Below are 22,428 nucleotides of genomic sequence, written 5' to 3'. Positions count from 1 at the left end.
CTCTTCTCCACATCTCTCTCTTCTGTCTTTTCATATCTGACTCTAGTGTTCCCTTTGGTATTTCTTGCAGAGATGGTCTCTTGGTCACAAATTTTCTCAGTGACATTTTGTCTGAAAATGTTTTAATTTCTCCCTTATTTTTGAAGGACAATTTTTCTGGATATAGAATTCTTGGTTGGCAGTTTTTCTCTTTTAGTAATTTAAATATATCATCCCACTGTCTTCTTGCCTCAATGGTTTCTGCTGAGAAATCTACACATAGTCTTATTGGGTTTCCCTTGTATGTGATGGATTGTTTTTCTCTTGCTGCTTTCAAGATCCTCTCTTTCTCTTTGACCTCTGACATTCTAACTAGTAAGTGTCTTGGAGAATGCCTATTTGGGTCTAATCTCTTTGGGGTGAGCTGCACTTCTTGGATCTGTAATTTTAGGTCTTTCATAAGAGTTGGGAAATTTTCAGTAATAATTTCTTCCATTAGTTTTTCTCCTCCTTTTCCCTTCTCTTCTCCTTTTGGGACACCCACAACATGTATATTTGTGCGCTTCATGTTATCATTCAGTTCCCTGAGCCCCTGCTCAAATTTTTCCATTCTTTTCCCTATAGTTTCTGTTTCTTTTTGGATTCAGATGTTCCATCCTCCAGTTCACTAATTCTAACCTCTGTCTCTTGAAATCTACCATTGTAGATTTCCATTGTTTTTTCATCTCTTCTACTGTATCTTTCATTCCCATAAGTTCTGTGATTTGTTTTTTCAGACTTTCCATTTCTTCTTTTTGTTCATCCCTTGCCTTCTTCATGTCCTCCATCAATTGATTGATTTGGTTTTTGAAGAGGTTTTCCATTTCTGTTCATATATTCAGAATTAGTGTCTCAGCTCCTGTATCTCATTTGAGCTATTAGTTTGTTCCTTTGACTGAGCCATATCTTCAATTTTCCTGATGTGATTTGTTATTTTTTGCTGGCGTCTGGACATTTAATCAGATTTCCCTTAGTGTGAGACCCAGCAGGTTGAAAGATTTTCCTGTGAAGTCTCTGGGCTCTGTTTTTTTAATCCTGCCCAGTAGGTGGCACTTGTCTCTCTGTGGGTCCCACCAGCAAAAGATGTTGTGGCTCCTTTATTAATGCCACTATTGGTGTTTGGTTGGACCCAGTCCCTGCCACTGTCGGAAACTCCCTCCTCTCCCTCCGGGCAGCCACCTGTAGGGGAGGGGTCCCGGCTGCCGGCCACCGCGGCTTGGGGAACTCACTGATCCGAGACTTGCCGCCGGACCGGGAAGCCGCCTGTGGGGGAGTGGCGCCGGTCGCTGGCCGCCACAGCTTGGGGAACCTGCTGATCTGAGACTCATAGCCGGTCCGGAAAGCCGCCCGTGAGAGAGGGGTGCTGGCCGCCGGCCGCCGCAGCTTGGGAAACTTGCCTCTCCAAGACTATCAGCCGGTCTGGGAAGGAGGGAGGGAGGGGCGCCGGCCGCCAGACGCCGCGGCCCGGAGAAGCACGCACCACTCAGGGAGCTCACCGCAGCGGAGTCTCACAGCTGTTCTAGCCAGTCCAGACTGGGATACACTGTGTGTCCAGTCCCTGCCATGGCCCCGAGAGCTGTTCTGCACTCTGTGACATAGATTTCTTTACTAGAAGTAAGTATATATGAATCTTTCTGTTGTGAGTAGAATTTTCATTTGAATTGCTGTAAAGGTTAAAACTTGCATTTTAAAGAGCCCTGTGACCTGTTGTGTAGTCAAGGGAATAACCCTCTAGTAATAGGAGTGGTCAACCTTGTTATGTAGATTCTGGTTTTATCTGTTGAATTTTCTTCAGTGACGAGAGGGTGGTTGAACAAACCAGTGTCCTGCCCCTGTGCTTTGATTTTCCTCACATCTTCTTCCTCCTTTGGATTATGAAAGCAACAAGGCATGTTGGAAAGAGCTCCCTGGCTTAGCTTTTCCACTAACCAGCCATGAAATCTTAGGCAGGTCACTTAGTATCTCAGGGTCACCATTTCCTCCTGTATAGAATCAGGGCATTGGGCTGCCTGATTTTCTATCACGCAGTCCAGCTCTGATATTCTCTGAGAGATTGCTAATGTGATCTAAGATCGGTTTTGGGAGGTATATTCAGCAGCATTAAGAAATAGAATATTGATTTCATTCATAGGATAATTTTATTATGTTCTTAATTTCAGTTTTTGGAGATGGAGTCAATGATATAAGTGTCTCTCTTGGTATTTCTGATTTTTGCATCTCTAAGGAAAAACAAACAGAATTTAATAGATAGGAGGACCCTCCTTTTCCGCATAGGAAGATGATGTTACACTGATTAAACCCACAATTCTAAATACTTTGAGTTATTTTTTTCCCAGAAATTGGGTTGAAAATTTGCTCTCAGCTTGATGGATAACAGATACCCTGAGAGACATGGGGATGTAAATCAGAATCAGCCACAGCTCCTGATCTTAAGGGTAAGCTTACAGTCAAGCTTAGAGAGAGGCATTGCAGATCTGGAGTCACAGTTTAGCCTGATGAGGGATGTGAGACAGATGTGGTGAGGCCTATTGGCTGCCTAAAGGAGAAAGTAACTCCACCTTCAGGGTCAGCAAAGGATCAAGAGAAGAATTCTCTACTGATAGCTCTTAAAGAATGTGTAGGAACCTGCCAGGTAGAAAAGATGGAAAAGGGCATTGCCAATGGATTAAATGTAATGAAATCTGAACTGCTACTAAGAAACAGATTGTACATTCCTTGCAAACAGTAAGCCTTCTTCCTCATTTTATCAGTGAAAGTCCCAATTATTAGCATACTTCGTAGCTGTACAGTGCAAAGTGCCCTGGACTCAGAAGATTGTGGTTCTGAGTCCCCCACTTTACTGGGTACGAACTGAGTGACGTTTGACAACCAACCAGGAGCTCAGAGCCTCTGTTTGCTCATTTGCAAAATATAAGACTATATCTCAAAGTTTTGTGAAAAGCAAAAGTGTGTTTATAGACTCTAAAAAATGTACAAAGAATTACTATTTTTTTAATTATTATAATTGTTTATTAGGCGATTTAAAGTTGCAAGGAAGGGATCTGCTCAGATGTATCACTACTCTGGGCTCCTTATACACCCTTCTAATGTAGAGAGGCGCTGTAAGCCTTTGAAGATATGTTAACAGCAGGACATTGTGCATTAAGATTCAACTCCAGTGCAGGTTTACATAAAGCATACATCTATGCTTTACCACAAAGATTTTTTTTTTTGGGGCACAAATTGTAACCATCCAATCTAGAGAGCTCCTGTTGGATAGGATTTTCTCAGAGGCACATGGCTTCCTAGTGTCACACACTAATCTCTGGCCCAATTAACACACATGGCTCAAGCCAACTGACTCCTTGGAAAGTACTTCTGAAGCTTCAGGACCTGTCCAGTCAGAGGTGGGCCACATATGGCATGCTGGAGAGTCTGTGCTAGGCGCAGGCACTATGGGTCTTCAGTTCTATAGAGAATTTAAAAGCAAAAATGAGACCCATGGAAATTTTGATCTGATTTTCTGCTTTTTATTATACCTATGGGCTAGAAATTCTAATAACATCAGTGATAAACTATCACTCCCCAAAGAAATCTTGTTTGGTCTAAGCTCTAAACAATTATTGTGGTTCCTGTTGGGTTTTAATAACATATGTGCAATCTTCCAATTAGAACATTTTTGTAACTTAGCCTTTAGTAAACACCCTATTTTATATTTTACACAGAAGTTAATCTGGGTAAGTCTCAGCTCTTCAGTTAGCCTCCAACACGCAAGGACTCAGCCATATGTGCTTGTTCTAAGAGAAAGTTCCTAAGGGTTCAAAATGGATGGAGTTTAATTTAGACTAGTTCCTGTCTCCAGCCGCTGTGGTACTACATATTTCGGAACTTAAACAGTCAGTTCAAGATAAACAATGAAAGCACCGTGCTCGTAAAGGCAAAGAAACAGAACTTGAATTACTTCAATTATGTCATTCTGTGTTACTACTTGGAGTTTTTAACTTGTGTTTAAAATTTAAAATAGTAAAGCAGAGCGTGAACAACAGCATACATTTTTGTTAGGTAAGTACAGTTTTCAGTTAATACTTGAAACATTTTATTGAACCTGAATAACACCTGTACATTGAAATTTCTTTTTAGATGGTTGTTTGTTTTCCAACGCAGGAAAAAGCAAGAAAACATATTATTATTGTTCATTACATAAATATTATTGAAAATAACAATGTTTGGAGGAAGGAGTGTCACCTCCTAAGAGACGGCTTTCCAGACTCTTTTCCTTACAGCCTCAGTGGCCATCTGCTGTGTGTAAATAACTTAAAAATCTCTAGCGCTGGTTACAGCCTCTTCCCAGATATGTCCACATTTTCCAGGCCTTTGGACAGTTATACATTCCCATCTATTGAACAACAGGACTTTACAGGGTATAGTGAATATTGATGATAAACCATATTATGCTCCAGGTGTCAGATATTCTAGTACACCACTGTGTACAGCATTAGATTCAATATCTATTCTCTGAGAACTCATTCAAGGAGGGGGACCACTAGAAGCGGAGCCCATGGTTGCCTTCTGGCCACAGAACGCATGATCTTCTTTGAATTAAGCTTACTGGCTCCTGGAGGATTAAAATCCATAGCAGTGGCTTCGTTACCCTTGGCTTCCAGCCAGATGAAAACTCACTTCCCTCCTCCTAACAAAACCTCTCATTTGAAAGGTATGCCTTAGTGGCTTTTAGAAACCAGAGACGTATCTTTATTGGAAAGCAGGCTAGTAAGCTGTTGGGAGATGCTTCCGCAAGGGTAAATACTGCTCATTGAATTGTTGTGTGATGATGGGAGTGTTTACAGAATGCACAGCAGGATGCCCCAGCCCCAGGTTGTGCCTTTTTGTTGGGTGAAATATAATCAAAAGCAGCAAGCAGGACCAGGAAGCCTACCTCGTATACCTGCAAAAGAATGACAGGGAGGTGCCTGAAGATTGCAAAAATATAACATGTTCTAACATTCTCAAAAAAACAAACTATTTAGCAAAAACTTTTATGCAGCATGTACCCCAGGGCGGGAGGGGTGGGGGGGGGGGCTCTTGCTTTGAAGATACAGACTCATGTTTGGCAATAGGAGATAGCCAAGTCCTGTCCTCCTGCCTCGGACCAGGTTTGCAGGGTGCTAGTATGATCATAAGGACTGGGGATGGGAGAGACTCTTTTCCCTGCTCCGCCCTCCCATGCATGCCTCCTTGTGCCTGGAAAACATGGCGATTGTGATGACTTTTGCATTCCAGCTCCAAAGGGCCTTGCAACCTGCTTTTCCCCTCACTGAACGGAATTAGATTACCAGTTCCTGGCCAAGTGCCAAACCATTGGCTCCTTTTTCAGCCCCTATGTCAATTACCAACGATGCTGCATGCCTTCTTCCTTTCTGGAAAAGTACACACTTCTAGATCTGAGTTTCTACATCTAAGGGCTCCTTTGCAGCCTTCAGTGTCTGCTCTTCCTCATGTCACCTTCTAAAGATGGTTTTCCAGGCCATTTTTCTTTGCCTTATCTCTTCTTAAACCTCAGTGGTTATCTGTTGTGTGTGAACAGCTTCAGTCTCTAGCACTATTCAACAGCCTCTTCCCAGATATGTCCACATTTTCCAAGCCTTTGGACAGTTATACGTTCCCATCTATTGAGCCCCAGAATGTCACAGAATAGAGTTAATATCGATGAGATTATGCTTTATTTCAGACTCTGATTTACCCACAGAGATTTGACTTTTTTCCCCAAGGATTATCTTTCTAACAGTTTCAATTATCCAGAATCATGCCTCATTTTAAATAGTTTATATTTAGTCCTTGCCTTTCTTGGATTTGTTTTTCCTAGGAAATATTTTCATTGCTAATCAGAAGAAAATATGCCTTCCTCTAATCAGTACCTTAAAAATAGCATATCAATGATATATCATACCATAGTATATAATTTAATATTTAATGATATAATATGTCAGTATCATGACATATTTCTGCTTCTGGGTGCTTTAATTGTGCAACATTTGTTATGGCAGCTACTTTTCTTAAGTATATTTTCCTGGAACCCTCAAACATTCTGTTCTGTTGGACTGATTGTTTTCTAAGCTACCTGATTAGCTGTCACAGTAGTTTGTCTTTCTATATATTTTTTACCTTTCTGTGTTGTTTTAATTCTTGTGAAATCTATGAAATTAACTTTCTAATTTTCTGAACTACATATTTAAGTTTTACTTTTTGAGTTTTTTTTACAGAAAGGGTAAAAATGTGAAAAAATTTATACGTCCTCAGTTGTCAAATAAAAGGCCTTTCCTTTGCCTGCACTCTTGAATGATAGTTTGGTTTTAGTTATAAAATTACCTTCCTTCAGAATTTCGTAGGCATTCTGTACAGTCATCTACCAAATAGTGTCCCCAATGAAAAGTCTGATGCTTTTGTAGATAAATATCTCCAGTTCAGGTTACCACTAGCTTTTAGAGTATTGCCTTTATCCTTGAAGTTTAAAAATGTATATTGTTTTTTTTCCTATTATTTGTGCTCAGCACTCTGAAAGGTAGCCTCCAACAGAGCAGAGATTTGTCTGTCTTGTTTACTGATACATATACCATGCTAAGAACAGTATGTGGAGCAAAATAAGAACTTGCTATATGTTATTGAATAGACGAAGTACTATTCAAGTCTATCCTTATTTTTTAGAAGTTTTCCTCTGTTATTTCTTTGCTTATTTTCTTCCATTGGTTCCCTCTGTGCTCTCATTCTGCCAGATTTGGGAAACTAAAGATCTATCTTCCAAGTCTTTCTTTTCTTTCCATCCACAATTTCCATATCCTTTTCTTGATCTTATAATTTCTATCTCTGTTTTTTTTTTTTGTTTTTTTTTTTAATTCCTGGAAGATTCCCTTCACTTATCTTTCCTGTTCTTACTTTGGTGTTCAGCAATATCCATTCAATAGGAATTCAAGTTTTTAAAATCTGGCAATCATATTTTAATTTCCAAAAACTACTCATATCCTTTGACTTATTTTTTTAACTTTTTTATTATATAGTATAACATATATATAAAGCAAAGAAATAAAAAGGTAAAGTTTTCAAAGGACTCTTCAACAAGTGGTTACAGGACAGATCCCAAAGTTTGTTGTGGGTGATCCTCTCAGATTTTTCCTTCTAGCTGCTCCAGAATATAGGAGGCTAGAGGGCTTAAATACTTTTTTTAATCATCACAATAGACTTTCTTTTCCTTCTTTTTTTGTGAACAATAACATATATACAAAAAGCTATAAATTTCCAAGCACAGCACCACAATTAGTTGTAGAACATATTGCAGACTTTGGCATGGGTTACAATTTCACAATTTTAGGTTTTTACTTCTAGCTGCTGTAAAATACTGGGGACTAAAAGAGATATTAGTTTAATAATTCAGCATTCATATTCATTTGGTAAATCCTATCTTCTCTGTATAACTCCACCGTCACCTTTGATCTTTCCATACCTCTCATTGGGGTTGTTTGGGCTATGGCAATTTTTGATATTGGAAGAGTCTGACTTTGACTTATTTTTAAAGAGTATTTTCTTGTTTGATAGACACTTTATCTTCCTATATGCCTAAAAGGATACAAATTGGATTTTTAAAAGTTCTCTCATGTCTTCTGTTGTCTCTTTTTCCCTCTGTTTATTAATCTTGGTTCTTCTCTTCCATGCTGTTGATTTCTCCCAAATGTCCCACGGTGCTTGACTGTTACATTTTTAGATGAAGAACTCAGTTGTTTCGTATTGGGAACCAGTCTTGGTTTCCTCAACTGTTGGGTCTATCTGCTTGTATGACAAACTTCTCCCCTGAATGAGAGGATTAAAAATGGGAAATGCCGATGGTCCATCGTCCCTTCAGGGTATATAAGCAGAGAATAAAAGGCAGCTGGTGAATATTAGTCTCCAAACTAGGGAAGACTTTCCTTAGGGAGTGGTCTGCATGAGTGTATCTCAGTCATCTGCAGAGTTGCCCTTCATGTTTTTTTCACCTCGGAGTCAGGTCTTTGGTTTCGAAGTTACGTTGGGCTTGGTCTGCTTCTTTCTGGCCTCAGGCAAATTCTGAAATCCTCCACCCTTCATGGCTATTCCCTGCTTCATTAGTAGGGACTTTCTCATGGCTTCTGCAGGAGAACAAATACCATATCCACATTCAGGTTTAGCATCGGCATATCAAGAGGAGAAGGAACAGCAGCCCGACACTTCACTTGGTCATACGCTGGGTATTTTCCTTATAGTTGGCCCACAGCCTGCTCCTTATTTCTCTACTTTTGCCTGGGCTTGGAGTTTCTTGGGGGGGCCAGTGAAAAGTTAGGAAGCACAGCTCCTACTACTGCAAAGCTCTTATTCTCTGTTCTGGTTACTTCTTTATTATTTTGTTAATAAATAAAATTTATTTAAATTTTGAATTTAATAATTTTAAAATATTACCCTCTCTGTTGATATCTTCCAAATTTTCCTCAAATATTCATTAAATTCCCTATAATATTTTATTATATTTTAACCTGTCTTCTTGATGTCTTCATCGAACTTCTTATTCGTATTTATTAATGGTCAGTGGTAGTTATTCATATTTATCAATGCTGTTGTATGTTTAATCCTTTTCTAATATCTTTTCTGTAATTTCATCTGGGAAGTAGGAATCAAAAGGAGAGTAGATATGTTTGTATTATAGTAATAATAAACCAAAACAGAACGAATTCTATTTTGTCACTAAACCAGCTCTTTCTCCCCAACTGCCTATTAATCTAATGATGTCACTTTATAGGCAAAAGTCAATGGCTGATGATGGGGGTTGGTGAATGTCTGTCTTGTTTTCTTTTCTTGCTTCCTCTCTTTTGTTCTGACGGTCAATAAATACATTTCGATCTAGATACTGAAGAAGAGCAGTTATATAGTGGAAAACAAAGCAATTATGTCCCTACCCTCTCAGAGTGTACAATCTAGTGGGAAGGCAAATATCAACCAAAAACCCCACAAAATTAAGTACAGATATATTAAGTATGGTAGGTCTTATGAAGGAAATGCCTGTGAGAAGGCCTCTTTGCTCCAGTGCCATTTGAAAGGAGTGTAGGAATGTTGCAGCAAGATGTAGGATGACCCTGGGGAAAGCTTGGAGTGGGAAACAGCTTGCTATGTTGCAGGACACTAGAGAAGACTGGGGAAGCAATTGAGGTGCCAAGCACCATAGAAGAGATTGAAATGCTGGGATGAAGGGCCTCGTAGACCATGTTCAGGATTTTCATTTAATTCTTTACTTACTAAAGGAATTAATGAGTAGCAAGGAAAGGAGTGACAGACATAGTTTACATTTTTTACATAATCATTTTAGCTATCATAGGAGACCAGATGAGACGAGGGCAAGAATAGGGACTTAGGAAAACCAGTTACAAGACTAGTTCAGAAGTGTAGGTAGGAAATAATGGTGGCTAGAACCAGTAGCAGTCAAGGTGGAGAAAAGTGGGCTGATTCTAGATGTGTTTTGAAGGAATTATTGACAGGGCTTACTGATAACACTGGATGTGGATAGAGAGTAATAAAGTATGGCTCTTAAGTTTGGGACTTGAGCAGCCAAGTAAATGGTGGTACCATTATCTGAATAGGTAGAGACTGCAGGAGAAGCAGATTGGGGATAGGAAAAGCCAAGTGTGCTGTTTTAGCCATGCTTACGTTGAGATGCTTGTGAAACATTCAAAAGGAGGCATCACGTTGGCAGGAGAGAGAGGATATATACATTTGCCTCCTGCCAACATACAAATGGTATTTAAATCTGCTGAATGAATGAGATTGCATAAAGAGAAAATATAGCTCACAGAGAGATTAGGAATTGAGAAGGCCATCCTATAAAGGGATGGGCAGAGATGGAAAAAATTCCATCCACTGTGACAACTCATGTTAATATAGGATGGTGTGAACCTGGTGGGGAGGCGGCAGGTATTTATCAAAAAAAAAAAATACATATACCCACACTCATTTTTATAGCACTTATGTTATACCAGGCATAATTCTGAGCACTTTTCAAATGTTAACTCATTTATTCCTTGTACCTACCCCATGAAAGAGTTATGATTATTAACCCGATTTTACAAATAAAGAAATAGAGCACATACAGATTTAGTTACTTATCATCATACAACTAGTAGTTGGGAGGGTCAGGTCTCAAACCCAGGCAGCTGGCTCCAGAGCACTTGCTCCTAACCACTCTGCCAGAGCATTGTGTGGTCTTACCTGGGATTAGTGAGACCTGGTAATAAGCAGATATGACAGGTGAGAATGGAGGTACATCTGCTGACTTATGACCTTTTAGTCTTTGCTTCTTTGACCTAGATTCTGATTCTTGCCACTTACAATAACATGTTGCAAAGACATATGGCTTTTAATCTCCAAAATAATTTTTTTGGTCTGTCATTTCATTATATTCCTTCTGCCACTTTCCTCATCTCTGTCTTGCAGAATATTGTGATAAACTCCTAACCAGTCTTTATTTTCTCTCTGTGCCAATCTTTGCACAACCCCATCCTGTTATCAATTTAATTGAACCCCTTTGGTGGCCTCACATTTCTTACAGGGTAGTATCTACACTCCTCTCTTGGTTTCCAAAGCCATCTGTAATTTGGCTTCAACTTCCAGGCTCATTCATCACAATTCCCGAGCGTGTAGCTACTGCTGTCAACTTGGACTAACTAACTATTCCCTGGATGTGTCTTCGCGTTCTCAGCTCAGCAGCTCTGCCATGCCTCTCAGCACGTTTAGAATCTCTTCCTATTCTACCATACCCCAACAGCTCCTCTCCCTGCCTGTTGGACTCCAACTCATCCCTCACCAACCCAGCTGTAAGGTCCACTGAGTGATTCCCTGATTCATTCAATAGGAATTGATCAAATTCTCTTCTGAAATCGTTGTACTCTTTACAATAGTCATCGCATTCTAAGCATTCTACGTATTTGTGTGTACGGTTTGCCAAGTCCTAGAGGGTATACCTTCTGTATCGCTCTGCTCCCTACAATGGCTGTGCAATGCTGGCTAACAGTTGGCACTTCAAGTATTTATGCACTCAGTAAACAGCAGCAGGCATTCCCCTTCAGCTGCTTCTTCCTGTCTGATTAGTACCTGCTGAGCACTGCCCTCTTTATCTTGTTTTCCATTCGAAAGATGGTGCTTCCCAAATGCATTCACATCGCGGTGTGATTTATTATATCTGTTCCTCAAATGTTCGCCAAGACCTAGGACTTGAAGTGACTGTCCCGGTTAAGGCCTTTTGCAGACATAGGATGAACTAGGGACAAGACTTTTTATTCCCAATTTACCTCTCATCAACTTGCTTTTCAGATATTTCAGGAAAAGAAAGAAAAGGGCAACAAAGTGTTTTGGGGGTATCTGTTTATAGCAGGGAACCAAGTGTTGAAAATGTGTTTATTTTTATCTAAGTAAGAACAAATGGCATTTTTTCAGACTTTTATTTTACTGGTGCAGTATATATATTTTTTACCCTAATTTATGTCTTCTAACTGGAATTTATTTTTAAGTAGGAGAAAGAGTTATTTTGCAATATTTATGAACTAGATATTTTGTGGTTTTTTGACCAGGAAATTAAACACCATATATTAAGTTTTAACTTTTTAGTTTTAGCAATAAAAGCAAGAGATTAAATTTAATATGCAGTATGATTCGATTTTGGTATATATTCTCTTAAAACTATATAAGAAATCCCCTAGAAGGAAAAACACCAAAATATAAGAAGTGTTTATCTCCAGGTGATAGTAATTTTCTTTTTAGTACATTTCTACATTTTATAAAATTTTTATAATTAGTATATATTACTTTTACATTAAACATTATAAAAACTATACCTTTTATTTACAAAAAAAGAATTACAGAAAAGAGAAGTGACATGGAGAGTTTTCTTGAGCCCATTTAAAATGTAGGGCTTGCAAAAAAGCCCATAATCTTCTTATTCAATCCATTTTATGATATATAGTTTACATACAATAAAATTCTCTAATTTTAAATGTATAATTCCATATAGTTTTGACAAACATATACTTGCCTGTAACTACTACCACAATCATGGTATATAGCTTTTTTATTAACTTTTTATTTTTTAATGCTTTCATATTTACATGACAGCTACAAAAATAATACAAACCTCATACACACAACTTCAGCATAGCCCTATCCCCCAGATATGCCGATCTACCCATTTTAACATTTTGCCACATTTGCCTTTGCATTCTGTCTGCCCATCAGTTGATCATCCATCCATCTATCTGTCCATCTGTCAGTCCATTTTCTGAACGTTTGAGAGTAGGTTGTATACATTATAGTCCTTGAACATTTAACACTGCCATGTAGATTTCCTAGGAACAAGGGTATTCATTTATGTATCCACCTTAAGAGCAGTTATCAGGGTCAGAAAATTTAGATATATCACATTTTTATCATCCTTCAAACTTCTGATGCCCCTTTGTAGTTGATCAGTTCCTCCTACTCCTTGGTCCCGGGCAACCACTGACCTGCTTTCTATCAGTATAATTCTACCTTTTCTAAAGGCCCATGTCAATAGGATCATACACTATGCCGCCTTTTGTGCATGTTTCTTTTTTCACTTAACATGATATTTTTAGATTCATCTGTGTTGTTGACTGAATCAGCAATTCATTCCTTTATATTGCCATGTACTATTCGATTCTATGGCTATATCACATTGAAAATTAGAGAGTGATAAACATTTGTGTCATTTCCAGATTTTATGTTTTAAATAAAGCTACTATGAAAATTCATGTGCAAGTCCTATGTGAATATACATGTATATTTCTCTTAAAGAAATAACTAAGCAGGGATTGCTTGGGTTGCTTGTAAGTTGTGCTGGTTTGTATTTGTGGACCCCAGCAAAGCCACGTCCTTGAATTCTCATTCAGTATTCCTGAGTGGGACTTTTTAAATTATCCAAGGAGATGTGACTCATCCATCTGTGAGTGGTAACTTTTGATTAGATGGTTTCCATGGAGATGTGATTCCAACCATTCAAGGTGGGGTTGCTTATTGGAGCCCTTTAAGAGGGAACCATTTTGGAAAAAGCCTGTGTAGCCAGAGACCTTTGGAGGTGAAGAAGCAGAATGCCTCCAGGGGATCTTCATGAAACAAGAAACCTCAAGAGAAAGCTAGCAGATGCCACCATGTTCGCCATGTGCCTTTCCAGTTGAGAGAGCAACCCTGAACGTCATTGGCCTTCTGGAACGAAGGCATCTTTCCCTAGATGCCTTAGATAGGACATTTCTATAACCTTGCTTTAATATGTACATTTTCACAATCTTAGAACTGTAAACTAGCAACTTATTAAATTCCCCTTTTTAAAAGCCATTCCATTTCTGGTATATTGCATTCCAGCAGCTAGCAAACTAGAACATAAGTATATCTCATTTTATAAGAAACTGATAAACTTTTTTCTAAGAAGTAATTGCTATAAGAAAATGCAACTTCATCTTTGAGAAGAAGAATCTCAATCATATACAACATCATTTCTAATTTCTCTGTTTGACCCATGGATTATATAGAAGTTTGCTGTTTAATTACAAAATATTTTAGGATTTTCCCAGATATATCTCTATTATTGATTTCTAGTTCAAGTCTGTTGAAATCAGAAATAATGCTTTAAATATTTTCAAACTTCTTAAATTTATTAAGACTTGTTTGATGTCTCAGAATGTGATCTATATTGGAAATTGCCCTATGTCCACTTGAAAAGTATACATATTCTGCTGTCATTTGGTATAATGTTCCATAAATATCATTTAGGTACCAATATTTAACAGTGTGGGCCAAGTGTTCTTTACATTGTGATTTTGTTCTATCAATTATTGAAAGAAGAATATTGAAATCTCTAGACATAATTGTGTATTTGCCTAATTATTCTTTCAGTTATATCAGATTTGCTTCAGGTAGTCTGAAGCTCTGTTATTTGTGTAATATTAGAACCTTACCAACAGTATACTTCCATTTCCTTTTCCCTAGTTTTATGCTGTTAATACCATGCATTTTACTCCTACATGTGTTATAAATCCTATTATATACTAATATTTTACCTTTAAACTGTCAGTTATTATTGAAAAAGATTTAAAAGAGGAAACATGCCTTTCATGTTTATCTACATATTTAACCTTTCTGATGCTGTTCATTTCATTGTGTCAATCCAAATTTCCATCTGTTCTAGTTTGCTAGGTGCCAGAATGCGATATACCAGAAACAGAATGGCTTTTAAAAAGGGGGAATTTAATAAGTTACAAGTTTGCAGTTCTAAGGCCGTGAAAATGCCCCAATTAAAGAAAGTCTATAAAAATGTCCAAATTAAGCCACCCTCAAGACGTTACCTTCACTCAAGAAAGGCTGATGAAGTTCGGGGTTTCTCTCTCAACTGGAAAGGCACATAGTGACGTCTGCTAGCTTTATCTCCAGACTTCTTTCATAAAGCTCCCCTGGGGGCGTTTGTGTCCAAAGGGCTCTGGCTGCATGGGTTCTCTCATTTCTCATGGATCTTGTGCTCTTCCAAGGCGCTCTTGTCGTTGTGAAGCTTTCTCTAAAATGCTTCCTCTTTTAAAGGATTTCAGTAAACTAATCAAGAACCGCCTGGAATGGGCAAGCCACATCTCTGTGAAGATAATCTAATCAAGTTACCAACCTGTAGTGCTGAATAGGGATTAAAAGAAATGGCTGCCTCCACAATGGATTAGAATTAAAGCATGGCTTTTCTAGGGTATCTAATCCTTTCAAACCAACTACCCTCTATTATTATCATTTGCCCTCTGATTGAAGAGTCTCCTTTAATACCTCTTTTAGCACAGATCTTTTAGCAGCAAATATTTTCTGATTCTGTTTATCTGAAAAAAAGACTTTATTGCACCTTCATTTATAAAATGTTCTTTCATTTGGCAGCAAATTTTAGGTTGACTTTTTTTTTTTTTCCTTTCAGTGCTGGATATTATACCACTGGCTTCTGGCTTGCATAGTTTTAAATGAAAAACTTGCTGTCATTTTTATTTTTATTTGTTTCTCTACATATTATTGTGTCCCTCCCCCTTCCCCTGCCCCACCTACAGCCACTTTTAAGAGAGATTTTGCTCTTTATCACTGGTTGTCATTAATTTACTTACGGTGGATCTTATCATGGTCCTTTCCTTTTGTGGTGTTTAATCTGGTGTAAACCTCATGAAGTGTATTTTTCATTTCAGATATATATTTTTTCATGTCTAGAAAATCCCTCTGTGAGTTTTTAAAACCTTCCATTTCTCTTCTTATTGTGCTCATGTTTTCTTCAACATATGGAGAATATTTATAATAGTTATTTAATGCTTTTGTTTGCTACTTCCATCATCTGTGTTATTTCTGAATTTGTCTACATTGGTTGATTTTTTCTCCTGGATATGAATTGAATTTTCCTGCTTCTTTGTATGCCTGGTTGTTTTGAATTGAGGCAGATACTGTGAATTTTTTGTTTTTGGTTGCTGAATTTTATTTTACTCCCTTTCTAATGTTGGATTTTATTCCAACATGCAATTAAGTAACTTGGAAATTTTGGATCCTTTTTAAGGTTTGCTTTTAAACTGTATTAGGCAGATCTAGAGCAGTCTTTATTTTAGGGATAATTGAGGTCCACAACCATACCCTTTTATGCCTTCTACTAGTTATACTTTGGCTGGTGGGAACATGAACTTTTTCTAGCTGTGTGTGAGCCTCAGGAATTATTCTATTTCTTTCCGTTGGTTCTTTGTCTGGCTTTGAGTAGTTTATTTTGGTGCATGCACAGATCATTACTCAACCAAAGACTCAGATGGGGCTCTCTGCACATCTCTGGAATTCCCTCCTCTTCAGTATCCTTCTCCACAATTTCTAGCTGCCTTGGCCTTGATGAACTCTGGACTCTGTCTCCTCAACCCGGCAATAACCCAGACTCTGCTTGGGTTCCCTCTCCCTGTGCTTTAGCCAGAAACTTTGTTCAGCCATGATCTGGGGCACTCATGGGACTCATCGAGTTTGTATCCCTTCTGTCAAGATTATTGTCCCATGCAGGCTGTTGTCCAAAGTCTGAAAAGCCCTTTTTATGTATTAATGCTAGTTTCCTAATTGTTTGAGGTGGGTGGATAAATCTGGTCCCTGTTATTCCATCATGACCTTAAATGAAAGTTTCCATTTCATTAAAACTTACTTTCAATATCCATAGAATGCAGAGAAGACTTCATAAGTGATGATGCAGCAGATTACTATCATAGCAAAGGATCGGAGGGCCCACGTACCTCTAATAACAAAGACGTCACTACCACAAAACGAAAGTGAATGCCCTTGGATAGACCAAGTACCCAGTATTCATGTTTATAGGCTGGGAATGAAAGTCAGGCTTTCCCTCTGTTAAAGGTAAAGGTTTTTTTTTAGCTTTTAATTTTTAAAGTCACTTGAGAATTGTGCAAAAAAACAAACATAGAATCATAATGGTAGAATGAACCTTTGTTATTTCCCACCATTTCATCTCTGCGACATGACCATCTACCCTCTGCTTACACATTTTCAGTCTTCTGTCAGATATACCTTATATGAGGATCTATTCAAAGAAACGATTGCTTCATCATTTGGAACCATTCAGCAAGTATTATCTTTCTCCTATTTATCTGCTCTATTCTCTGGAATAACATAAAATATACTTTGTTAAATAATTGATGGCCATTATGGGTTCTGCCATAAATCCTTTTTATCTAGATTATAATTCTTTAGATCCTTATAGAGAACAGGGCTTTTAGACCTTCTCACCATGCTGGTCATCATTCTTTGGACAAATTCTAATGTGTTACTTTTACGCTTAATGTGCCTTTGCCAGAAATGAATACTATAAGTTAAAAATAGAGTGAATGGGTCAATTATTTCCCAGGAAAAGGAAACTAGACTTTTATTAATGAAGTTTAAGATTATATTAACTTTTTTTGGAACATGGAGAGATTTAATTTCTGGGTTTATGTGAAACCACAGGTAATTTAAAACACATTTTTTTCCCTACCCCATTGATATATGTGAAGCAGAGGCAATCACAGGGAACCCATTGGTTCATCCATCTGTCTGGGCTTTGGGTGGAGATTCGTGCTGGTTTCAGACGACTTTTTAAAAAATCAATGTAACTTTCATTCTCTGAATTAAAACATGCTCCTGCTGTTTAAGATGATCACTTCTCCCCTGGAATTTCCTATCGGCTGCCAGCTGGCAAAAGGTTCTATACAGAATGCAAGTGTTTTTATAAATCCCTGTCAACAGTGAGAATGTGGAGTCAATCTAATATTTAGAAGAGAAAGTTACTAATCCTGGAATTCAGTGCTATAATGAGGATACTCAAAGACAGAGAAAATGCTCTGATACATATTTCTTTTACACAGAGTCATCCTAAAGGCAAAAAAATAAAGACCACATCAGATTCACAGTAATAAATTTAGAATGAAGGGAGATGATTACATCGTTTTTCATATATTACAGTGATTTCAGAAAATTAAATACTCATAAAATTGCAGAGTTGGAAACGGTTTTAGAATTTATTCAGTTTGACTCTCGTTTTCATGAGAGCCACAGAAAGGAAAATGATTTCCTCATGATCACGTAATTTGGAGCAGGTCTCTGACCCCACCCCGCTGCCCTGGCTGAAATTTCGGCTACACCATTTGGAATGTTTTGACAAAGAAGCCGTTTCTTTTATATTATTTCTGAACAGGGCCCAGAAAAGCAACATGGGTTTGATTGTCATCACATTGTTAAGATTAAGGCAAAAAGAAAAGAATAAGCAAAAATTTAGTGAGAGAAATGTTTCAAATATTGTAGGAGGGGGAGAGGAAGTGGGAAACCCAAAATTAATTATCCCTGAAAGACATATAACATGTTCAGTTTTCAAAATGTTGTCTTACTTCCTCCTGATCACAGCTCTATGTTTTACCTACAGAAGGCCATTCTGACTTCTCTCCTTTACAAATGAGAATCTCAAGGCTCAGTGTTAGATGAGTAACTTACAAGGTAATTCAGCTAATAAGTGGCAGAGTTGTGATAAAAGTCTAGACTATTGAACCTTGTTCAGGTTTGTTTTCACTGCACAATTCTGTCCCCTCAATGATTAATTATGATCCATCCTTTTAATTACGTTTTCCTGTTCTTGGACCTCCAGAACTCGTTTGCCCTTCACTAGATCAAATTATGGATTCCAAGTCTCTAGTCACATCTTGCTTTAATATTTAAATTCATTCTAGTCTTGTGCATTCTAATTCATGGAAGCAAAAAGCTAGGTTAGGAATTGGGTAGACTCGTTTCCATGTTGCCAGTTATGAGCAGTGTGATCTGGGGTGGAGTTGGGGGCGATTAGTAACCTTTCCAAGCTCTTCTGCTTTCATTTGTAAAAGGAGAATAAGAATACTTACCTCATGGTGTTGCTATAAGAATGAAATTACTGATGATGAATGTGCCTAGTAGATACCCAGTTATTCCTCTCCCTTATAGACCTTCCCCATTCCCTCCTGCAACATTCTTCATTCTCTTTGTCACTTAGATAACTTTCCAGTGTGTGTGTGTGTGTGTGTGTGTGTGTGTATAAAATGTCTTATGAGTTTTCTTAGATTGATCCTAAATTATTTAAAAATGTGTTTCTAAGCAGATTACATGTATTACTTATCCATTCAATAACTATTTGATGAGGGGCTTCTATATACCAGACACTTGGCCACACTAGATAGAGTTGGATGCAGTAGAGATCTAGACGGGCGATGGTCCTTTGCTTTATGGTGCTTGCCTTACTGTGAAGAAGTTGGCAAATAAAGAGGTCAATAAACAAATTAGGTATGGTTTGAGAAAAAGTGCCAGCAAGGAAATGGAGTGCTGGGATAGAGGATAGTGATGGGTGGACAACTCGAGAAGGTCTGGAATGGCATAAGAATTAAGCTTTAAAGTGTGAGTAGAATTTTTTCAACCTATTTATTGAAGAAGAAGAAAATTCTAGAATGAGGGGGCAGAATGACCAAAGTCAAGAAGGCCTGAACATTTGTGGTGTGTATGGGGAAAATACAGACCACCCTGTGGGTAGAGTGGCCTTCATGGGAGGATGTCTAGGAGGGTAAGGCTGGACCAGTGTCGTCTGGAGCCAAATCACAGAGGGCTTAGGAGCCCACACAGATCTTTTTGTGGAAGGTAAGAGTAAAGTATGCAAATCTTTTTTTTTTTTTTGAGGTTTACCAGAGGACAGTTTTTGTTTATTTGTTTACTTTTGGAAAAAAAATGTTTGTTATTTGACCTAATTACTGTCTATCCCCTTTACTTTCTAATATGGAAATCTAATATGAAATGTATGTGGTGAATTCCATCTAGTTTAAAGCACATTGTTAAAAATGGATCCCCTGGTTGTTAAATCCAGTTATTACTCATTGATCCTTATCTTCCTTGGTCTTTGGAGTATTTTGCATTGCTGATGGTATGTCCCTTTAAAATCCTTCTTTTTTGCTTAGCTCTTTGGATAATATCTCATGAGACTTCTCCCTCGACTTCTCAGTGCTGATTCTTAAAGCCCTGGTGTGGGCCCTCTTCTCTCTAAATAGTATCACTGGGTGGTTTAATTCACTCCCATCGATTCAATGCTCAAATTTACATAACCAAGTACTTTCTTTTGAGTTCTAGAACTTTGCATTTGGATACTCAACTTATTTACCAGATGGAGCTATTCTCCGAAATCATCTTCTCCCTCCCAGATTATAACATCACTCATCTTAATCATTCTCCCTTCCTCCAGTTATAATGCATGTCACTCTTCTGCCTAAATTCTTCAGTGGCTTCTCAGTGCCTTCAGATGAGCAGAGAGTATGACAGACAGAGGCCTTCCTTGTCTGGCCCTATCTGCCTCATTAGCTTCACCTGCACCTCCTACTGCTGGTCCATTCACGACTCAAAATGTAGCATTGTCTGACACGCTTTTGAGCTATGATAATAACACTAATAATAATTGCTCATATTTATTAAGGGCTAATAGTGTTTCAGTCACTGTGAATTAATTATTTTATATAATTTTCACATCAACCCTATGAGATATTTTTAGAAGAGGACACTGAAGCTCAGAGAGGTTAAATAACTTACCCAGGCTTGCAACTAGTGAACCGCACTGAAAGAATTCCCACTGTTAAGGCTGATGCTAGGTTGCTTCTCACATGCTTGCACAAGCTGTCCCCCTGTCTGGATTTCCCTTCCTACCTGCTTATTTTGACTGGTTGGCTACTATATATCCTTTTTAAGATACCTCAGGTGTCATCTCCTTCAAGAAGCCAGGTACATTGCTTCCCACACTCCAGGGGTCTTATATACTGTGATCTCATATTTTTCCACTAGGCTATAAGCCCCTGGAAGGCAGTGTCCATGCCTATAGTAGGCAGGTTAATCACCCCACCTCACCCTCTGCAAAGGTATCCATGTCCTAATCCCTGGGACCTGTGAATATGTTGCCTTACATAGCAAAGGGAACTTTGAAAATGTGATTACAAAGGGGAGAGTATCCTGGATTATCCAGGTGGGTCCAATGTAATCACAACAATCCTGAAAGGAGTTGGAGAAGGAGCCATGAGGAGAATTTTTTAAAAATATTTTTATTGAGAAATATCCGCACACACAATCAAACCATATTATACAATTAATGGCTCACAAGATCACCACATTGTTGTATATTCTTCATCGTAATCATTTTTAGAACATTTGCATCACTTCAAAAAAGAAATGAAAAGAAGAAAAAGAACTCATACATCACATACCCTTACCCCTTCCTCTCATTGACCCACAGTATTTCAATCTACCCAATTTTTACCCTTTATCTCCCCCATTATTTATTTTTTCATCCTTATTTTTTTTAACTCAGCTGTCCATACCCTACATAAAAGGAGCATCAGAACAAGGCTTTCAAAATCACACAGTCACATTGTAAAAGTTATATAGTTATTCAGTCTTCTTCAAGAATCAAGGCTACTGGAACACAGTTTAGCAGTTTCAGGTACTTCCCTCAAACCCCTCCAAAACACCATAAACTAAAAAGGGATATCTATGTAATGCATAAGAATAACTTCCAGCATAACCTGTTGACTTTTTGAAATCTCTCAACCACTGAGACTTTGTCTCATTTCTCTCTTCCCCCTTTTGGTCAAAAAGACTTTCTCACCCCCATGATGCCAGGTCCTGGTTCATCTCCAGGAGTCAGGGAGATTTACACCCCTGGGAGTCATGTCCCCCATAATGGGGAGGGCAGTGAGTTCACCTGCCAAGTTGGCTTGCGGAGGAGAGGCCACATCTGAGCAATAAAAGAGGTTCTCTGGGGGTGACTATTAGGTATAATTATCAGTAGTAGACTTAGCTGTTAGGCTGGAGATGTTAGGCTGCCGGCTTTGAAGATAGAAGAAGGAGTTTTGAACCAAGGAATGCATGTGACCTTAGTAACTGAAAGAAGGCCAGGAATGGATTCTCCCCTGTAGATTCTAGAAGAAACACATCTCTGCCAACCCATTGTAGGCTTCTGACCTCCAGAACTGTAGGATCATGAACTTGAATTTTTTAAGTCATTACGTTTGTGGTCATTGTTACAGCCCCCATAGACAACTAATAAAATGTCATATTTACCTTTTTACTCCTGAACCTGGCACAGCATCTAGAATATAGTTGGAACTTCATACATAATTTTAGAATAAATAAGATTTTGATTGAACCCCCAACTCCCTCATTCACTAGCTTTCTGAAATTGAATCAGTATCTCTGGCCTATTTGCCTCATGTATAAAATAAGGACGTATTTTAGCTATATTTCTCCAAGTATGCTAAGTGTGATTCCTAAGCCAGCATCAACTTGGAATTTGTTGGAAATGTAGATTCTCATGCTCCACCTCAGACTCTGAGGGTGAGGCCCAGCAACCAATGTTTTCACAAGCCCTCTCCATGATTCTGATGCACACCCATATTTGAATGCCACTAGTCCAGAGATTGGAAAAACTATGGCCTGAGGACTTCTGGACCAAATCCTGCCCAAGACCTGCCTTTGTACAGCCCTTGAGCTAAAAATAATTTTACATCTTAAAGTGCTTATTTTATAGAAAATAAACAGATGAATATGCAAAAAAGACCATATTTGGCCCAGCAAAGCTTCAAATATATACAACTGACCCTTTACAGTAAAGGTTTGTCAACCCTCTGTACTGAATGATAAGATTACCAAAGGCTCTTCCAGTTTTTCCTTTGGGTATGAGCCACACTGTGTGATGAATGAATGAATCAGTGGTGACCTTGACCCTAACTCATGGATTATGGCTATTACTGCGGTGAAGTGCCATTCCCTATTTGCCATTACTCCCCTCTTGCAAGTCTGAGGGACCCCGAA

The 22,428-nt window shown here is 38.3% G+C and overlaps 1 protein-coding gene across 2 annotated transcripts in view; it reads left to right on the top strand.

Annotated features, from left to right (window-relative positions):
• CA10 (carbonic anhydrase 10) overlaps window positions 1-22,428 on the top strand; it is a 498,625-nt gene that overhangs the window by 102,116 nt on the left and 374,081 nt on the right. The window lies entirely within an intron of this gene.

Source organism: Tamandua tetradactyla, chromosome 6 (genome assembly GCF_023851605.1).
Source record: "Tamandua tetradactyla isolate mTamTet1 chromosome 6, mTamTet1.pri, whole genome shotgun sequence".
NCBI classification, from domain to species: Eukaryota; Metazoa; Chordata; class Mammalia; order Pilosa; family Myrmecophagidae; genus Tamandua; species Tamandua tetradactyla.
This window is presented reverse-complemented; position numbering and strand designations above follow the sequence as displayed.